This window comes from Macrobrachium nipponense, chromosome 42 (genome assembly GCF_015104395.2).
Source record: "Macrobrachium nipponense isolate FS-2020 chromosome 42, ASM1510439v2, whole genome shotgun sequence".
NCBI classification, from domain to species: domain Eukaryota; kingdom Metazoa; phylum Arthropoda; class Malacostraca; order Decapoda; family Palaemonidae; genus Macrobrachium; species Macrobrachium nipponense.
In genome coordinates this window covers 47381799-47388883 of record NC_061103.1, presented here as the reverse complement: position 1 = coordinate 47388883, position 7085 = coordinate 47381799, and the positions used below count along the sequence as shown (strand labels likewise).

The 7085-nt window shown below is 34.8% G+C and overlaps 1 long non-coding RNA gene across 1 annotated transcript; it reads right to left on the bottom strand.

The window, feature by feature from the left end:
• Positions 1 to 268: 268 nt before the first annotated feature.
• On the bottom strand, positions 269 to 4313 carry LOC135213449 (uncharacterized). The gene is made up of 3 exons (XR_010314129.1): positions 4234 to 4313; positions 3568 to 3723; positions 269 to 468 (listed from the first exon to the last, which is right to left on the bottom strand). It is a non-coding gene; the product is annotated as an uncharacterized LOC135213449 (long non-coding RNA).
• Positions 4314 to 7085: the final 2772 nt, after the last annotated feature.

Here is a 7085-nt window from a genome sequence, read left to right as displayed (position 1 = left end):
TCTAATAAAAGCAGCAGACGAAGACTTCCCTCTAATAAAAGCAGCAGATGAAGTCTTTCTCCTAATAAAAGCAGCAGATGAAGTCTTCCTTCTAATTAAAGCAGCAGATGAAGACTTCCTCCTAATAAAAGCAGCAGATGCAGTCTTCCTCCTAATAAAAGCAGCAGATGAAGTCTTCCTTCTAATAAAAGCAGCAGATGCAGTCTTCCTTCTAATAAAAGCAGCAGACGAAGTCTTCCTTTTATTAAAAGCAGCAGATGAAGTCTTCCTTCTATTAAAAGCAGCAGATGAAGTCTTCCCCCTAATAAAAGCAGTAGATGAAGACTTCCTTCTAATAAAAGCAGCAGATACCGACGACTTCATTGATGCAAGTTCGATCCCCAATTGTATTGTCAAGTAGATCGGATTTGACCCGCATTCCGCACAACCTCATCCCAGGAGGACACTTGACTTTTGTCGACCATTCACCTTTGGAAAGAAAAAGTCGACTTATCAGACGAATGATCAAAGTTATATGTATGAAATTTATTTCTGCTTCAGAGACACGCATAAAAAATAACCCATTAAGTTAGTACAATTAGAGATCATATAAAGTAATGAAGAAGGTTTACAGACACCAAATTCCGGGAACTTTATGTTATGTGAATTTATATTTTATCTTTTTTTTTCTTAAACTCGTTGTGTTAATGTACATCATATTTGCTTGGAAAGTGACGAAATATTTGCTATTGCTATTAATTTAAACATTTAGATTTGTGTACCTAAAACAAGGGTGAAACAAGTATTCATGATGATTCACATCGTCCCTCTGCTGAACCCATGGAAAAGCTTCCGTATCTTCACTGTCCCTAAATACACAGGCCAAAAAAGGCCTTGGGGCCATGCTAGACTATTTTCAAATACAATAACGCTGGCCATCTCTCAAACCTGATGCATTTTGTACGCCAATACCAATTTAAAACTTAAATAATCGTGCAAGTACTCCTGCCTTTGTTCTTAATGAATTTAATCTTTCTGCTCCATCCAACTACCTCGGACATTTACATAGTATCTAATTAATTTTTAACTGATTTTTAAATTCTCAGAAGGGAACATTCCAAAGCACAAACAGAAATTTACAGGTTGATGAACTGAGTGTGTGTACGGGATGCTGTTGTCTATGTGTATCCTTTTGGTGGCGTTTTGCATCAATAAGAAGACAATATCATGACGGCTGTATTTGGTTATGACATTCTCTATGGAAGCGAAGATTGTCCTGGTGTTCTTGACTGCCTTATTTTCAGAGTATGATAGATAGCCTAACACAGAAGAACAGTTTCTTAGAGAACCTATTTCTTGATTCAAATATTTAGGATAACATACACTAAAATCTCTTATCAATAATCCTACTCATGTTCCACTCTAAATTGTATTATGGAAATTTAAAATAACTAATATCTGCATTAGGTGTAGTACCTTTAGTACACCTTAATGTTAAACGACATCAGAGTTAACTGTTTCTGACCATTGCAGTAAAATTATTTGAACCTTTGAATGCTAAAGAATTTTGCATTTTTAAGCTTGTGTTTCCTAATTCATCGCGAGCTTTGTTTTTTTTTTTTTCATTTTCCAAAACGTGATTGTGCTATTTAGGCCAATAATCATAATAGTCATTTGCTTCATTATCTTAAGATGGCAATATTGGCTGACCTTATTTCGAAGAGCATAGGCCCGGCCTCAACTCATTGACATGAAGCTTCAGAATTCCTATCTGTCAAAATGTCCTACCCCCCACAGTATTTACTAATAACTGTATGAGTCAGCCCATTACCTTCTAAAAACACCCTTAAAATCTGCACTCATAGAGAGCAAAAAGTCTCTGCACTATCTTAAAAGTACTTGTGCATAAAGCCTGTCTCACATTTTCCAGTACAACAAACCTTTCCTAACACCAGGTAAAATAGTACACTGGAAACACATCCACATCCTGATTTCTTTCCAGATGTAATCCTCTATTTTATGAAAAACTTTCATCGAAATTTATCAGTAACTGTTTCAAGGTTCCCTGTAGATTTCAGTTTTAATTATTGTCTTTGCATCAGCTGCCATTCATTTATGACTTGAGGAAACTTTAAGAGCCAAACCATAGATCAATGAATGATTATCAGATTCCTCTCTCATCCCTCTGTGACCCAGGTGCATCATATGAGTAATGTTTAAGAAATAAGATTTTCAAATGGTGCAACAAATGAGATAATGCAACATCATGATCTGCGACACCAGTACAAAAGATAAGTGTAAGTGTTCGATCCTGATTATTGTAATTCAAGACTGAATTTATCCACTTTTATGAATTATTTCATGATTTTCTCTCATCTCATTTCTATGCCTTACCATCTGTATGTTTGGCAGTTCCAAAATGTATTGTTGACATTCAGAAGTGGAAAGGCCTCATTAAAATCAGTGACTCCGAACAGGGATTCTTCTTCAGCTGAGAAGAACGATTATTTACATAGAGACTTACAAGGACTTAAGTCTTCATGCATACATATTAAAGTTTTGCTGATCAACCAAAGCATGTAGATAAGCACACATGTTTAGCTTCAATTCGTTCCTTCCCCCGATCCCCGTCCGCTCACCCAAGCCGTTTTTTTATTTATTTATTTTTATTTTTTTAAAGCGTAATCCCTATTCGGGGTCCCGAATCTTAATGAGACGCACTTTTCTATCGTGAACAGTTTATTTCATAACTAGCTTTGGCAGAGGATTCGGGTCTGTGACCACCACGGACTCTGACTTTCTTGCAGTGGCGGCTCGTCAGTAGGCACTAAGGAACTGTAGCACCCCTGTAGATTTCATACATATGCGCAAAATAATGAATATATACATGAATATGAAAAATTAATAGAAGTTATCAATAATCCCTAACAAATGATTACCATTCTTTTGTTTTTGTAAATAAAAAAAGCAAATGAATTGAAACAATATGTGGAACTGCGGGGCTGAGCAGTTCTCATTTTGCTAGCAGAGTGATAGTGTGGTAGCCAGCCAGCACCTATTAAGAAGGGGAGCACTGCCCTCTCGAGCAGTGTAAGTCTAGCTATTAGAGGGAAAAGGTGTGTTTTGAAATTACTTTAAAATTCGTCAAAGCTTAATCAATATGTTATATTAGCGATAGTGATGAAATCAGTGATGATGCTGATGATATGTAAGGCAGAATAATCAACTCAGTGGCGAGTTGAAGTAAATTGGAGAAAATTATAACCACGTTCATGTTAATGAGTAAAATTCAAAATAGTAGTTTTCGGTAGCGGTTGTGCTGCATTCCTCAGCGAGAGAGAGAGAGAGAGGAGAGTCAAATGGGAGAGAGAGAGAGAGAGTGTGTGTGTATATATATGTGTTTATACAGTTAATATCAAGGAATACAAAAAAATATGCAATAAACAGCACCCCTAAGGATGATAGCCACAAGCCGCCACTGCTATCTTGCTCGTCCACCCTCCAGTGCCTAATAGTCTAATTAGTTATTCTATGTGGACTCTACGTATATAGGCATCTGTAGACCTAGGCGAATGGACGCATGAATACCTTCACGATCATGTGTGAAACTCTGAAGCCAAGTTCCGGAGTTGTGGCAGCGCAATCTGATGTTCTCCATCGCAGTGATGTCGATTCCATCAACCTCATTCGCGATGAAGATCTGAATCCCGTCAATGAAGTCGCCAACACCACACATCTCCTCGGCTGCAGTGATTCAAATATTATTATCAACACTTTCTTTTCTCTGGTTCTTATCTGGAGTCTTGTTTCATTCAACCTGTTCCCTTGTCTCTTGACACCACACACACACACACCACACACACACACACACATATATATATATATATTGTATATTTAAAAAAATGCATATATATATATATATATATATGATTTAGGAGGGGAATGTAAATGGAAGCAGTGAAAACCCATTAACACTTAAAAGTACTTTAATAACAGTTAGTAAGCACCTATTCAATCCACAAACAGAACAAAACACAAATGATGGACGAGTTACACCAAAGCAACGACACCGACCAGCATTTCTTCACAAACTACCCATCACCAATTACACTGCGGCTTACGGCACAACAGCCCAAGTCAACACGCTTCACATCAACTAAACATTAGATTCATATAAACCTTAACATCAAAAGCTAGTGGCAACCACAGTTACATCGCATAAGAAAACCGCTTGATGACTAAACAATACATTACCAAATTCTTTTCTTTAGAAACTTGACACACGTTCGTTCACTTTCCCTTGTTTGCTGCGACCCCCCGAAATTCATCGTGGGGGGTCTTTATATACCAGAGACCTGATAGACAGACATAGACCCACCAATACCTTTCTTCACACAATCCTTTGGCGACTGCCTCCTACGGCAAGCGCTACTGCCATCTGTTGTCTAGTGTTCACACTTCGTATACACTAGAATATTCATTTTCTCAACCTTTTGTTGCATTCTATATGCAGTATATCTTATACCTTTACATACATACATATATCTATATATATATATATATATATATATATATATATATATATATATAATATATATACGTATATATATAATTAATGTTGCGTTCAAAACGCTTGAATCTATTAGAAACTTGCTAATTAGAAATTCCCCTGGAAATGGACAGGATGTATTTATGAGATTCCTTGTAATCAATGTAATAAAACGTACTTAGGACAAAGTGGAAAGACACTGGCAGTTCGATTGAAATAACACAAATATAAATGTAAGAACTAGTAATATGCCAAATACGTTATTTGTACACATGGATAACAGTAATCATAGTATTAACTGGACAGACTCCAAGAAAATTATGTTTTACAAAGATTTAGTGAAAAGAAATTTAATAGAATACTGTATAATTAAAGAAGGCTGTGATAATTTATTAAATATCAGCCTAGGTTTATACAAAGTTGATGTAATTTTGACGAAAGGTATTTTAAAACAAGTAAGTTATTAAGCATTAGGACTGTTCGGTAATTGTTAGCGTTGTTTGTTTTTTAGCATCATTTGTCTTGCCACGAAATCTTCTTGTGACTGTATTTGTTTTCTTGGTACTTGTACCTGAACCCTGATGAGGTTCAGAAATACATGAAAACGCTCAGTTCAATGATTTTCTTTCTCTCAACCACCCTTCCCCTGGCTGTATGAACTTATATCAATATACAATATAATATATATAATACTATATATATATATATATATATATATATATATATATACTATATATATATATATATATATCAGCAATAGAAGAGTTCCATGGAAATCAGAGACGAATAATAAATATTAAAACCAGGGTTTGAATGAAGAGCATCTTTATTTGCGACTAGTTTCGGAGATTTACTTTCCTCCGTCATCGGGCATTCTATAATGGAATATCATTTACAATTAAAATCAATGACGTAATATAAGTTACATTAAAACAAAGCAAAATAAGCTAAAATTACATAATTACTATAAGATACATTAAAATTAACAAAGCAAAATAAAATAATATAAAATCACACAATTACAAGATATAATAACCTAAACTCGCAGCAAAATCTTAAAATAGAGAAATACACTGTTTGTTGTCAAAGAGAGCAGAAAAAAAATAGAACAGAAAAAAAGATTTTGCTGCGAGTTTAGGTTATTATGTCCTGTAATTGTGTAATTTTATATTATTTGATTTTGCTTTGTTTTAATGAAACATATTACGTCATTGATTTTAATTGTAAATGATATTTCCCATTAATAGAATGGCCCGATGACGGAGGGAAACGTCGCAAATAAAGATGCTCTTCATTCAAGCCCTGGTTTTTAATATTTATATATATATATAGATATATATATATATATATATATATATATATACATATATATATATATATATATATACACACACTCAAGCATTGGAGCTGCAGCTCTCGAAATCATACTTGTAGGAGTCCAGGGAAAGGCCTTCGATACAATTGAAGGTTTATTGCTAATGCCGATGTTTCACAACTAAATTGTTGCATCTTCAAGACTGAAATACAGCGAGTTGACTCTTAATAATTAATCATAAAACATTTATAATATATAATTAAAATCACTACAGTATTCTCTTATTTAAAGTATTAACTCATTTAAAATATATACAAAAAACATCATTGACACGAAAAGAAGGACCTACTCAGACAAGAGTTAAAAGGAAACTGTTTAAACAAGGAGAGAGAAAGAAAAACAATCATAATAATAAACAGCAAGGCACACACGTACAATAAGGCAACGCCAAGACAAATAGGGCCATTAAGCAATGAACAGTTGAGTAGATGATGTTTGGGTGCTTAATGATGGGACAGTTAATTTAATCATTATGGACTCTAAGGTTGTTAAGTCATTGTTTTTCTGTGGTTGTCCTATGATTTGAGAATCTTTGTTATCTATGGATGTTTTGCATGATTTGGAATGTGTCCTTACATTGGAGTGTTCTGGGTTGGACAGTCTGCTCCCGGTTCTAAAACTAACAGGAGTATATCAACAAAATGGAAAGCATATTAAACGACCGAACGAAATTCGAAAAAGTAGGTTCTCCAGACCTTTATAATATCATCAAAACAGAGGATAAGATAAACAGATTTTTATGGATATTATTAAAACCTACCAAAACCTCTTTGTCACAGGTTCGTCATATGGAGTGATGTATGGTTTGCCCAAAGTGCACAAGGCAGGGACTCCAATGCGGCTCATTCTCTCTTCTATGAATACAGCAAAATATAGAATAGCCAAATACCTTGTTCCAATATTAGAATCCTTAAGCAGAAATTCTTACTCAATGAAAAACTCTGCCAGTTTTATAGGTGGGATTATTAAAGAGGATTCGGACTTATTCATGGTTAGCCTGGATGTGGAAGCTCTATTCACAAACGTCCCAGTGGGAGAGACCATCGAGATCATTTTAAATAAGTTGTTTTCTAGTGAGGATGTTTTGTTTCATAATTTTAACAGGACGTAATTTAAGCAATTTTTAGAATTGCTGTGCTGGACACGGCCTTTATTTTTGATAACACTGTGTATAGACAGGTG